The 14,829-nt window shown below is 35.1% G+C and overlaps 1 pseudogene; it reads right to left on the bottom strand.

Moving 5' to 3' along the window:
* Nucleotides 1–904: 904 nt before the first annotated feature.
* On the bottom strand, nt 905–1,775 carry LOC150041652 (deubiquitinase OTUD6B pseudogene; annotated as a pseudogene).
* Nucleotides 1,776–14,829: the final 13,054 nt, after the last annotated feature.

Below are 14,829 nucleotides of genomic sequence, written 5' to 3'. Positions count from 1 at the left end.
GTTACATACAAATCAAGGGCAACTCTGTAATTCTGCGGAGGCTTAAATCTGATAGAAAACATGTAGTTTGACCTTTGAATTCCTATCTCTTTAAATTTAATCACTGATTCATAACTAAATAGTATTTAACATTTCTTAACTATTAAAGCAAGCTTCTTAGTTGCACTTTGATACCCTATATAAAAAGCATCCTTCCATGAATTCCAGTAGCACCAAAGTTACTGCAATCAAATCCAGGGGTTTTTGTATTTGTTGTTGTTTTGTTTTTACCAGTACTAGGTCTTGAAATCAGGGCCTGGATGCTGTCTCTGGGATCCTTTTGGTCAAGGCTAGTGCTGTACCATTTGAGCCACCATGCCACTTCCAGGCTTTTCTGAGCAGTTTATTGAAGATAAGAGTCTCATAGATTTTTCTGCCCAAGCTAGCTTCAACTGCAATCCTCAGTTCTCGGATTATAGGTGTGAGCCACTGGCACCCAGAAATCAAATGAACTTTATAAGCACTAATTATATCTGCTATCATCAAAGTACATCATTGCAATGACAAAGCGACTGAGTCATTTCACTTCTTTGAGGAAAATTTCATTGAAAGGATTACTTCGGAAAATTTTATAGGTGGGGACAAAATTTAAAACACAATTAATTCCAAAACAGAACAAAATGTCCGAGATGGTATATAAATAAACAGATACTATCTTAGTCAACAAAGACTGCTCTCCACTCTCAACTTACAAAGTTGTGAATATACCAAGTGGACACTGGTAAAAATAAATTTCTGGAAGCCTGTCAGTAAACTTGCTGTTACAATGGACTTAAGGTAGTTGTGTTTTTCAGTAGCACTGACAACAATCTTGTACTTAATAGAAATATTCAGATCAGCACATAATTGTAACAAATAATTGTGTCTAAGTGCAATTTTCAGTAGCTGTGTTCACCAACTGTGTAACAGAATTATGTTTGCCTAAGCTGTATGCATGTCTCATATATACAAGTATTAGTGTTTTTTTCTGAATATTCTTTACCCAGTACAATAGGAGGAGAATCTGCCCATGTTGTCTCTATTGGTGTTTTTAAAATGTGAGACAGAGTTCTTGTCTTAAAGTGACCTCCCCATGAAGCTGTGTTTACAATATCCTCACAGTACTTTCCAAACTCTTCTGATGTGTACAGGGCTCCTGTATCGAGATTTGTTAAAAATGGCAGGCAGTCATCCCTATGACTTTTGCATGTATTCAGCAGTCTGACTTCTGAACTTAGCCACAGTGAGGATGTAGTCCTGTGTTTTCAGTTGGTCTTCAATGGCTCTGTAGCCATCAGATGGAATCTGCCTCGTTTCCAATTCTCTGGCTGCTAGGATTTCAGTAAGTTTCTCATTTTCCACATGTCTAGGACAAGATAAGTTCTCAGTTTCAGCTTCAGCTATCCTCTCTTCCTGCTCATTTTCCAATGCAGTTTTTTTCCCCGTCTCTTTTGTGCTTTTGCTTTTGACATCCGAGGTGGTTGATTCTCAATTACCAGGTGTGAAATGTTACCATCAATAGAATTTCTCTCATTCTCTTTAAAAGCCAGCTTCAACTGCTCTAGTTCCTCTCTATGTTTCTGTTTCAATTCTTTTTTCAACTTAGCAATGTCTTTGGTGAGTTGCTTCCTCTTCTTTTTGACATTTTGGGAAGAGCATTCTTCATACCTTCAATTTTTGCTTGCAACTCCATGCCACCTCACCAGCTACTCCTCCTCCTCCTCCTTATCTAGCTCCTTGGCCAGGTCAGCCTCCATGACCCCTGGTGTTGCCAGGCACACGGGGCAGCCTGGGACACAGATACTTGATTTTTAAACACTGTTACCATTATGAAACATAATACATGTACCATCTTGACTAATTCACATTAAAGATAATGTTGTTAAAGCTTGCTAAAGCTTCTTCAACTGTTTGACTTTCAAAATAGAATTTTTGTTAAATTTATTCCAATAATTTACATTCATTTTCTGGTTATAAAATATTAATACTATTAGTATCTCTAAGGAAATATATATGATCCTATGCACTTATATCTATGCATATATAAATGTTGAACATATATGCATATAGATATATATTAAACAGTTGTGAAGAAAGCCAAGTTAGAGACAAGAACATATTTGAGGTGAGTTCTCTGGTCAGATTCGCAAATACTGAGATTGTTGAGATTTAGAATCCTTTTACAGAAGAAAATACTGTAATGAAAGTATCTTTGAAATACCATTTAGACAAATTCACGGGTTATTTATGTCCTCTTTTCTTGTAGAAAATGCATCAAAAAGTAAAAACAGAAAGGTCCTTTGGGGGCAAGATTTAACATAATATGGCAGCAATGTATATGTAGGGATTTTTGCTTTCAAGGAGTACTTTCATTCATTAACAGGTGCATGTTTTGGCAAATTAGGTGTGAACCATGCCCTTTGGTTATGGGATTATTGGGCTTTCATTGTGTCTGCTAGAAGTTCCAATTCTAATTTAAATAGGCATTTACCTTGATCTCAGTATGGGGTATCAGAGCTGAGCAAGCAACTTTGGCAAAAAATGTGTAAGATACTGAGGTGAGGAAGGGTGATGAGAACTAAGATGGCTAGCGGCCTGGGTACCTCAAGAGCATCTAACACAAAATCAGTAATACTCAATACATAGATGCTAGTAACTTCATGACTCTGTTTCTAAATGGAATGAGGAAATTTTGGCTTGCCCAGGAATTGTGTCTGGTATGTATGTGTAGAGGATGATAGAAGCAGGTTCAAATGAATATTGGTTTGGGAGCTTTGAGGATTATGAAAAGGGGCACAGCTGTGATTCTTCAGTGGGTAGGTGAATGAAGACAGCCACCTAAGAGAGGTAGAAGAGCCAACTGGAAGTTAAACAGCATCAGTAAAAACTGGGAAGATAAAACTTTAAGACTCCAGGAACCAATATACACAAGCTTCCCCCTAACTCTCTGTTCCTAAATAGATCGTCATTGGAGTCCAGCCAGAAGAGATTTCAAACTATTATCTATAGGATTACACTAATGGCAGTTGACAGTGTATTAAGAGAGGCTCCAGAAAAACTAGACATGGAGTCAGAACACTGTGAATTTCTTTGTTCCTCTTAGTCTCTTAGTTTCATATATCCTCATAGCATACAATTGCTAGGAATGTGAAATCAAAGCTGTATCACACACAAATTTCAGCTCTTATATTTTCCAGTTGTATATTCTATCATAACATCACTGATACTTTTTCTAATACTATGTCAATTTCTTTCCCCAGTGTTGTTAGGGGAATAGAATGAATGCCTAATGCGCAATGTGTGTTATAGAACATTTATTGTATTATATAATATTTTAGACATTATATAGAGATAGAATCTCTCTATATGTGTAAAAATACAATAGAAATATGATACAGAAAGAGACAGATTGGAGAAGAACGATAAGATGAAGTATTTCTGAAGATTATAGAGAAATATATTTTTCATAGTAATTTGTACGAGTATCCTATTTAACATTTTATGTAATTAAGAACACAGTAACTGAATTTAATGAAGTAGAGATGAAAACACCTAAGTTAATGAGAATTCTCACCAATAAACATGAGCAGTCATGCACAGACACAACTATTTTAAAGTAAAGAAAATCATACATATTTTAATTTAATTCAAATTATTTTCAGAAGTAAAACTTTACTTTGTTCCTTCCATAATTATATTGTAAAACTGTTATTTTTTTCACAGCAAGGGTTCAATTATTTTCAAAGTCTTATTTACTTGCTTTTGGGTTAAATGTTTTAAACTTTATTAAATCCAAGATTTAGTATTTCTTTTTCATTAAATTCAACATACAATTCAAAAATATTACATTTTATGACATCTGGAAATAATATGGCAGATCTCAGTGTTGAAAAATTTGAATTAACTGCAAATGTAACCTATAAGACATGGTCACTCTTCAATTACTATTCACTGGCAAAGTAGAGGTTCTACACACACTTAAGTTATGCTGAGAATACTGAGATTTGCTCCTCTTGCATTTTACTCTAAATGTTCTTTTATTTTAAAAATTGCAAAGTGAAACAACTAGCATGTATTTTCACATTTCCGTTTCCCCACTGATGGACAAAGATTGCACTTCGATAAAGAATGCTTTCCTTGTTCCTATCTCTGGTATGGTGGCCCAGAATTTCTGTTAAAGCAAACAAGCAGGTCACAAAAACAAAGAGAAGTCCACAGCACTCTCAAAGCAGACTCGTTATATTTGGAACAAAGTGTGGAAAAGAACTAACTTAAAAAATAACAATGGAAATCTTGATAGTGAACAATAAAGGAAATGTAAATGATTAGAATCTTAACTGAGGAAACAAAAGAGACACATAGCAAAAGTCCCCCAGAGTTAGAACTAAGGCACAGAGATTGCAACCATCTCATCCCTAAAGAGGTGCACAATTTTAATTGCACTAAATTATGGAGTAATTTGTCTCAGGTAGCTTTCAAAAACAATAGAGCAATCACCTAAAAATTGCTAGAGGCTAATGGCGAGACATGAGACCGATAAAAGCAAACCAACTTGATAGATCAGAAAATAGAAAGTGTGGTTAAAACTAGTCATCTTTCGTTGTCAAAATGATTTTTTCTTTTCTATTAGCATAAACTACTTTTATAAAGGAGTTTCATTTTGATATGTCCATATATGGCTGCCCAGGGATAGTGCTCAGGCGCAGAGTTCAAGCCCCACATCCCAGAAAAAAATAACTTATTGCTTATCACAATGTGTTATGTGAAGAGCTATATAAATACTGTGATATCATCAGAAACATTCATCGTACTCACAAGGTTGTACGTAAAAATATATAAAAAAGAAAAAAAGCAAAGTTTTCAGTATAAGTTGTTCAGATACACAAAACTTTGTTTTCTATGGCAATCATATTGCACATTTAGGAAATGGAAATGAATGTTTATATATTAGAGCATCCAATTAGTAATCAATCAATTTACTATTGATGTTTCACACTTTGAACTTCCATTGTATGTATTACTAAACAAATATTACTACACATACCAAAATGACAAAATTGCCAGTACAATAACTTGATAATAGGTTTTTCCTAAAATGTCTTAAAAAACGAACTTGGACAATAGAAATGCCTCGAGAGAGAATTATTTCCACAGACATTAACTTGCAAATATTTTAAAGTACAAATCAGTAGGAAATGCTATTTCTCAAAATACCATATAATATTCCTATTGACTTCCAGAAAGTTAGGCATTGCTAGTAAATGTGCTAAACCAATAAGCTGTATTTTATGACCAAAAGTCCCATTTATGTTGAACAATATTGTACATTCTATATAAATGAGTATGACTAGGAATTATTTTATGTTACTGGAGCACATATTAAATGAAGAAGATAAGTGCCAGAAAAGGAATATATCATACTACATCTATATTTAAGTTTAACATTCTTAATATATTTACCTACTTCTGAATAGATGCTTACAAAAACTGGAAGGAAAGGAAGGACCAATTCCTAAAATTCAGTTTACAAATGAAAATGACGATGCTAGTTGTTCAAAATAACAAGTTCAAAAAGTATTATATGAAGGATTATCACTTATATTTCACACACACACACACACACACACACACACATACACACACACCATGTGGTCTAGAGCAAATCTGTTGACATAATGAAAATTAGAAAACTAGAAAAATATCAGTAGAAAATAGATATAATAATTATAATAATAAACTCTTTAGGCAGGAAATAGAATCTAAAGCTACTCAATAGTGATAGAATACAGAGATTTAGCCTTGCATATACCACACAGAAACACATTCCTTTAAAAACAAATTCCTCTGAAATTTGGTAGGGTGGTAGCCTTGAACTGAAGAGCTCAGGGACAGTGCCCAGGCCAAGTTCAAGCCCCATGACCAAAATAAATAAATAAATAAATAACTACACACTGTCGCAATAAGAATTTTAACTCTTTTTTATTACTCTCTCTTCCAGTATGTATATAACAATGTCTACAGCAAGAGAGCATATCACTCATACTGATTTTCTCTAAAGGAAACCAGAATTACCTGTAAACCCTCTTTGAAACAATAAATCTCTGCATCATATTTTGAGAATTATTTTTGTTATCGTTTTTATGTAGTTCTAAAAAGGAATTGTCATTTAACAAAAAAAGTTTATGAATACAACAATATATCCTGATCAGTGCCACCACTTCGTCATTCTCACCCATCTTTCACCTCCCTATCACTTCCTTCCCTCTTAAGTCTGTAGAATATACATTGGATTTGTGAGTATATTTTCCCCTCTTGTCCTCTTCATTTATCTACCCTATTCCCTTTTCTCCACCAACCACTTTCAAATACCTATTTCCTGGAGATTTGTTTTTCTGAATTTTGTCTTCCTTTCTAAGGAATTAAACGATTTCAGATCTCCTTTGGAACTAGATTATGGGAAAACATGGATCTGTTGTCTCTTTGGGCCTAAATTACTTCACATAACTTCTTCCAGGTCCTTCCATTTCTTTACAAGTTGTAGAACATTGTTTTTCTAATGGATGAATAAAATTCTATTCTCTCTCTCTCTCTCTCTCTCTCTCTCTCTATATATATATATATATATATATGTATATATATCATTTTGTAATACACTTTTCTGGAATATAAATTTGTTCAACTACTCTGGAAAGCAGTCTAGAGGCCCCTCAAAAAATTAAACATGTAGCTAACTACTTTATGATCTGACAATTCCACTCCTGCACACTTACCCTAAGATTACAAATCAGGATTATAGTAAAGCTACCAGCACAACCATATTAATTGCAGCACAATTCACTATAGAAAAGTTATGGGATTAGCCCAGATGTCTCTCAACAGACAAAGGGATTGCCTCACATCTTATAAGTGGAAGCTTGATTATATACAGAAATGCCATCATTTTTGACCACATCTGCTTTGAGTCATTAATTGAGACCATCTTAGGACACTAGATGCATTCCACGAGAAGACTGGGCATCCAAATGGGTATCAAAACATGTATTATAAAGAATGTTATAGAGAATATGGATTTATTTTTTTGCTGATGATTTTCAAGCTTTTCTCCCCAATTTCTCATGCAATAAATGGGTAAGTAATAAAGCTTGATCTTTCTAAAGCTTCATCCCACCAATAATATATCCCTTCATGTATTCTTGTTGCCTGTCAGCACTGTCATTCTTAGTATTAAAAAAGAATGTTAGGTATGGATCAATTCCTCCAACTGAAAAGTAAATGCTAATAAAACAGAGCAAAAATGGTATTCAATACACAATATAAAGAAAGGAATGTCATCTCTTAACTATGAGCAGAAAATGACAATGACTTCAGTGATAAAGAAAATATCATTGTAATGGTTTACAGTGGTTAGAAATGAAAAGCTGATATGGAAATGAAATTTCAAAAAGAATTTCAGAAAAGAAAAGATGATCTTAGATTTTCTTTTATAAAGGTAATTAAAATAAGTATAATAAGAAATGTAACATTAAACTACAAATCTTGTTTTAGCTATCTAGAAGGCAAACAAAAGTTTTGATAACATATAATATCAAATACAGTCTGGGGTAATGGGAATTCTATGATATAAGACATAAGAATGTAAAACCATACAATATTTCACATTTACTTTTTTGAAGTTACTTTGGCAATTCTACTAGACATTAAATTGCACATGTCCAAAATCTAGTGAGAACAATATTAATTAAACACATATTGAGGATGATGAAAGAAGTGGCATCGATCAAGAGGAATTTTATTTCTACACTGCTTTGTTGAATGGCAACTTCTTTGTACAATTACTTAAAGATAATAAAATGTATTTAAAACTTATACATTAAATGTATATCCAGACATTGAGACTTTGTCTTCCAACCAAAAGAAAAAATAAGGATAGAAACAAATCTTCAAGAGCAAATTAACTGTGAGAGACTTCACAGGTTAAGAAGCTAAATTGTAGTATATATTTACATATATACTACATACATGAATGCAAGTTTCATTTTGCCTGTATCACCCTCTAACTAAAATTGACTTAAAATCAAGAAGGCTCTCCACAGCCTACACATTCCTTTCATGGGGAACCAAGACACCAGGGTCAGAAATAGCTTTAAAGTCCATTAGAAAAACACTTGAGGATCAACTTTGGTTATATTTCACCCTGTAGAGAGACTGCCATAGCCAAAATGTCTAGAGATTGGTAAAAACAAAGAAAGGTATCAATGATTTAATAGGCATTCCCACAGTCTGCAGTGGCATTTTCTATGAAAGATCTTAAAAGACCGAACAACTGCAGAACTGAAAATCCCAAACACCACTCTTAGCCACAGCTGCAGCCCAATTATCACCATCAGAAAAAATCCAGCAGTAATCTCATGTACCTCTGCCACCAGAATCTCCAGTTCCATCTCTATGCTCTACAGACTAGGGACACAATGATAGCACATACTCCACTGCTCAAGACCCTGGAGCCACAATTGCTTTGTGAACTTGAGCTCTGAATCTTGACATTATGGCCACTAAATATGTTCCTATACCCTCAGTTTCAGTTCTAGTCACATTCCAGACCTCAAAAGTTGTCACTCTATCCATACTACACACCAGACTCCAGCTATGTACCTGTTATATCTTATACACTGGTGCCAGTAGGTGTCACCATGATCTCTAAATTAACATCACATTCACTAACTACATGTCCACATGCTGGACCCAGAGTCAAAAAGGAGCTCCTTTGTCATAACAGAATGACACTGAAGGCTTTCATCACTGAAGACTCCAAGAGCTCATTCAACCAATATAGACAGCCTTTGTGTAGCCCTTGGCTACAAGAGCCCCACAATGTTTGCTAATGTTCACATCTACTAAAAAAAATCTTCAAGGAAACAACACCACTGCATCTTCTCCAAAACTAAAATTATCACATCTAACTCAGCAATTGACTTCTCACCTAACAATGCACCAAGGTCATTCTTCACTGAAACAATTCCACAAATTCTACTACAGATGATCATTTCATCAGAGTTAAATGTGAGCTTACATGAAATATACTAATTTAGAAAATTTGAAACCACAATAGGAAAACAATAGCTTGCTAGTAATGCTTTCTCTGGAAAAGGACATCTATGAACTGCCTTACAAAGAATTCCAAATAATTGTACTACAATGTCAGTAATCTAAATGTGAATACGGATATATAACTTACTATGGTTTTGATATGCCCCCCCAAAGATCCATAGGTTAAAGACTTCCCAGGGTGCTATTATTTATTTTATGAACCCTTATAACATAGCTAAAATTTAGTTATTTTACGTTACTTTTAATAAAATTTTAACCAACTTAAGATAGAAATATGCATAATATTTTATACAGACATTACACTAATCATATTATACTACCCATTTTATGCCAGTGCTGGGCTTGAACTCAGGGCCTGAGCACTGTCCTTGAGTTTTCTCAAGGCTAGAGTTCTACCACTTGAGCCACATGACCACTTCTGGCTTTTTTTTCTATGTATGTGGTACTGAATAATCCAACCAAGGTTTTTGTGCATGCTGGGCAAGCACCACTAGGCCAAACACTCAACCCCTATACTACCCATTGTGTAGTGAATACACAAACTTAAAAAAAAATCAAACAAATCAGCATAAAAACTTATCAATTAGAATTAGCATAGTAGAGGAAGAAAGGAAAAAAATGACAGAAAATAATTTTAAAAATCATATATAATTTTATGGATATATATTAGAGTAGATTTTAATAAAAAAAACTTTCAAATATTTATTTACTCTTTGAAGTCTTTGTATATTCAAAATCTATTACACTTTACCTTGTGAAGTGGATTTTGCAGACATTGCTCAAGTGTGTGCTGGTGTCAAAGTAGCAAACATAGAAAATTGTTTGGCACAATATAAATTCTCAAATAAAGAGCCATACCATTGAAAGCTGCAGCCAATCACATTTTATCTGAAAAACCTTTTCTTAGTTACCTCTCACATTGACCCACTGCCATATATCTTCTGCATGGTACTAGAGTTCTTTTTCTGAGATACACAATTTAGTCATATCACTCTATTACTGTGCATGGCTTCACCCTAGGTTCTCCCATAAAAGATTCTTTTTAAAGGCTTAAAATATACATTTAATTTCTTTTTTGAGCACTTTGGACCATAATTACAATACCTACTTATGGTATTTCCATTCTTTGTTTAGAGTTAACCATAAAAAGGTACATATTCTGGGGTACCTACATGAATTTTTAAAGATGAGAGAAGTAATGTATTTCTAAAGGCAGCATAATGATCTGTTAATCTTTCTGAAAAAAATCTGTTTTACCCCCTTTTCCAACAGCACCACTAAATCTCATCATAAGAACAATGAAATTAATGGGGAAAATTTAAACGTTACTATAATTAATTTTAAATCAAAATATTTCATGACATCTCTTCTTTGAGTTGAAGCTGAATGGAGAAGTATAACTTGACTATCATAGGGTAGCAAGGTTAATAAAATCATCTAACATTTTACTTGCAAAGTTATCTCTCATTTTGGCTTACACATTAATAAAAAATTCAGAGTGTTTCAGGATTATTTCAATATAACCCTCTTGCCTTATCATTTTTGTTCAAAATAATGACCAGGAAATATATAAAAGGTGTCTAGCCTCTGGGCTCTTCTATACTTCTACCCTTACCTCCATTTGTCCCATCATAAAATCTGTACTTCAAATATTTTCCCTATTGAAATAATTCTTAAAAGCATCTATATTGTCTTAATTTCCATTTTCTGGGCTAGAGATAGAATTCAAGGCTTCAGGCAATCTAAGCAAGTGTTCTACTGCTGAGATATATCCCCAATGTCCCTAGTCATTTTTAATAATTACAGTGTCTCATATTTCACTAATCCCTGTCTCAATTTTCTCTTTTATACAAGAATTACTATGGATATGTTCTATAAAATATGTGTTTGTTTATCTATGTCTCTTTCTATTACTCATTATAGTCATCATTCAATATTTCTTGTTAAAATACGTGCTGCAAAAGTAAAAGCTCGTCATTAACATAAAACTCAGGTCAAAATTTAAATATTTTACACATCCTATAAGGTTACTCTTGGCTATCAGGAAGAGATTCCACTCACTGAACACGCTGTTTGATCTTTCTGACTCCACGATATTTTTTGTTCATCTTCTGTGTCCTGAGTCATCATTTTTGTTCATGTATTTTTACTGTAATTAATAGAAGGATTATATTATATTCACCAGATAGAAGGTGCATTACTTCACAAACATTGATACGTTTTTCTCATGTCTTGGTGCCCATTTCCCGCCCTCCACCCCAACCCTTCTTGTTTTCCCCTGTTCCCTACCCTATTTCAAATACCCAAAAGCATATATACAATATATCAGATAACAAGGTGAAATGCTGTCACAATGTGAGATAACCAAGAGACAGCAAAAGAGATGAAAGATAACAACATTAAGGACAAAAATCATTCATTATATGGCTTTTGTTTCTATATCCTGGAAGTCCTTTCCTTTAGCTTCATAGTATATAGCTTTATGTATCTAGGTTTTGTTGTATTGTAAATCTCTGCTAGAAGAGCCCAAGGTTTCTACTGATTATGACAAATGAGGAAAACCATTGAGCCAATGTTCCTTTGAGTCTGGCTTACATCACCTAATATGATTTTTTTCTAACTCTCTCCATTTCCTTACGAATGGGGTGATGTCATTCTTTCTGACAGCAGCATAGAATTCCATTATGTATAAATACCACATCTTGTTGATCCAATCATCAACTGAGTGATATCTGGGTTGGTTCCATATCTTTGATATGGTAAATGGTGCTGCAATGAACATCACTGTGCTAGTGGATTTAGTATGATCTTGATTCTGGATGATTGGGTAAATGCCAAGTAGTAGAATTGCTGGGTCATAGGAGAGCTCTATGTTTAGTCTTTTGAGGAACTGCCATACTACTTTCCATAGTGGTTGAACGAGTTTGCACTCCCACCAACAGTGTGGTAGTGATCCCTCCTGGCCACAACCCCTCCAGCATCTGTTGGTATTAGTTTTCTTGATCCTGGCCATTCTAACTGGAGTGAGGTGGAATCTTAGAGTTGTTTTGATTTGCATTTCTTTTATGTCCCGAAATGTTGAGCATTTCTTCATGTGTCTATAGGCCATTTTTGTTTCTTCTTCAGAGAAAACTCTCTTTAAGTCTTTGGCCCATCTTTTAATGGGATGGTTGTTTCTTTGGAGATTAGTTTTGGAGTGACTCAATGTTTTGAACTGTTGATATATTTTAGATATGAGTCCTGTGTCCATTGTATGGTTAGTGAAGATCTTCTCCCACTCTGTAGGCTTTCTAGTTTTCTAGCTCTGTCCCTTGCCATACAGAAGTTCTGCAGTCTAATCCAGCCTTTCTCTGATTTGTTGTGTTTCTGGGTCCTTATTAAGAATGTTTCGACCTGTGCCAAGGAGACCTAGTGAGTCTCCTATTCCTTCTTGTAAAGTTTTCAGTGTGTCTGCTTTTACCTACATGTCTTTGATCCATTTGGATTTAATCCTGGTGCAGGATGACAAAGAAGGATCCAACTTTCTTTTTTTGCAGGTGCTTAACCAGTTCTACCAGCACCACTTGTTAGAGAGGCTGTCTTTCTTCCATTTTATTTTTTTGGCTCCCTTATCAAAGATTGGTCGTCTATAGGTCTGTGGGTTAAATTTCTGGGCTGAGTCATCATTTTCTATGTCACATTATGTTCTTTCAACAGCAGTGCTAATAATTAAACCTCTTGGGACAAGTATTCAACCCCCACCCCAGAAAGCAGCAAATTTCTTATCACAGAGAAGTGTCTGGCCAGCAGCTATCCTGCTTCTCTATTTGTGAAAAAATTTCAACTATGCAGACATTAGTGATCCTTTCTTTTATTTTCATTCTCCATACAACCACAAAGCTCCTGGAAGTTCATGGAAGACAGACCTTAGGTCACTGGATCTTTTTTCCTTTTAGTCTGATTAAAGAACCTTTTGTGCCTTTCACTGCTGCTTCTTCCTATGACTGGCATACCAGGGCAGGTGGCTAGGTATAGTCCACTGGAAACCCCCAGAGGTTATGCTTTGTCCTGAGGCTGTAGTGACACTTCAGCAAGTCAATACCTTACAAATATTTTTAAAGGTTCTAATTTCCAATATAAGAGCAAAGATTATTTCTGTGTTTCCTTAAACTAAATATAAATGGAGCTATACATACGTTCTTTAGAATCGTTTCTCTCACTTAGTATAATGTATAATGAATTTAGCTTTAATTATCCTTTCACTATTTCTGATTTCCAATGTTAACTATTATGGGAAGAATAACACTGATAGAAATCTGCTTTGTTCTCATAATTCAAAATTGCTCCTATAGCTTGGCCCATTGACTACTGTCCAGACAAGTCTCCAGCCCAGAATCAACATAAATATGAAATCCCAATTTTTTATGTACACAGGTAATAGACACTTGAGAGACTGCGTAGGAGACTTTTTCAAACAAATATGTTCCCAGAGATATACCTGAAACTTAAACTCAGGAAATTCTGAACCCTCTAGCTACCATTACACTATTTAAGTCCCTCCACTCCTGCCCCCATTATAACTCGTTTCTCCTGATTCTGCTCAGGAAAACATGGCATCCCTCTTCAATTTTCCATTCAAGTTGATCTGGTCTATTGAGTTTACTTTCTGCTCTTTCTTTATTCTGATACCCTCACAACCCAGTTTCCTAACAGATGGTACCCCCTCTAAGTCTCCCATCCTTGAAAGAGACTCCATCCACCTCCACCTCCCCTCTCTCTCCCTTTCTTTCTTTCTTTCTTTCTTTCTTTCTTTCTTTCTTTCTTTCTTTCTTTCTTTCTCTCTCTCTCTCTCTCTCTCTCTCTCTCTCTCTCTCTCTCTCTCTCTCTCTCTCTCTCTCTCTTTCTTTCTTTCTTGTTTTTAATCTTCCTGAAACAGGAACTTAATGAGAACCAGTTTCTCCTGCTTACTATGGCTAATTGTAGCCCAAGAAACACCTGGGAGTTCTCAGCTCACATTGCCTGTTTTTCCATGTAAGGAGGGCTAGGTGTTGACCTATACCTATCTTGACTTGATTGGTAAACACAGTTGTAAGAGCACTGGATATCTGCTTCTGTATCTCCTTCCCTCCCTCCCTCCCTCCTCTCTCCTCTCTTGCCTCTGTCTACATCCAGACAGGAAATCATTTGGCACTATATTCCCTATAACCACCACCATCCATTTCCCCTGACAGCACCTCCATTTGGGCATTGTGAGGTAAGGATTCCAGTTTTCTTATAGGATAGCTATCAGGGATGAATCTTACAGTGCTGGGTCCTGAGAAACCTCTCTGTCCAAGGAGAAGTCCAGGCACTCAGTGCAGGATCTTAGTGGCATTAACCTAGTATTCTTTTCCTTACCTCTAAATGGGGGTAACAACCATGCATTCCAACTCACAGCCCTTTAACTAGTCTCCTTAAACATGTCTAGCTGTTCTGGGCTAGAAACTGAATCTAAAAGTAACATCCATTTTTGCATAGAAATTTGGTCTCAGTATAAATTGGACAATCACAATCAATGGCAGCAGTATGAGACTTTTTGACCCCTCAAAAACGCAAGATATAAGTAACTTTCTCCAACAGTATGGTAAATGGTCACAGCTTCCCTAAGCTCAGGCATTTCTTCTTGCCTCACTCCTGTAAACTACATTCTTCTTCCCTTTGGTCCAGATTCTCCTAGCTAGAACA

The sequence above is a fragment of the Megascapheus bottae genome, chromosome X, assembly GCF_031878675.1.
Source record: "Megascapheus bottae isolate mThoBot1 chromosome X, mThoBot2.hap1, whole genome shotgun sequence".
In the NCBI taxonomy this organism is placed as follows: Eukaryota; Metazoa; Chordata; class Mammalia; order Rodentia; family Geomyidae; genus Megascapheus; species Megascapheus bottae.
Note: the sequence above shows the minus strand (reverse complement) of the source record. Positions and strands in the feature narration are given on the sequence as shown.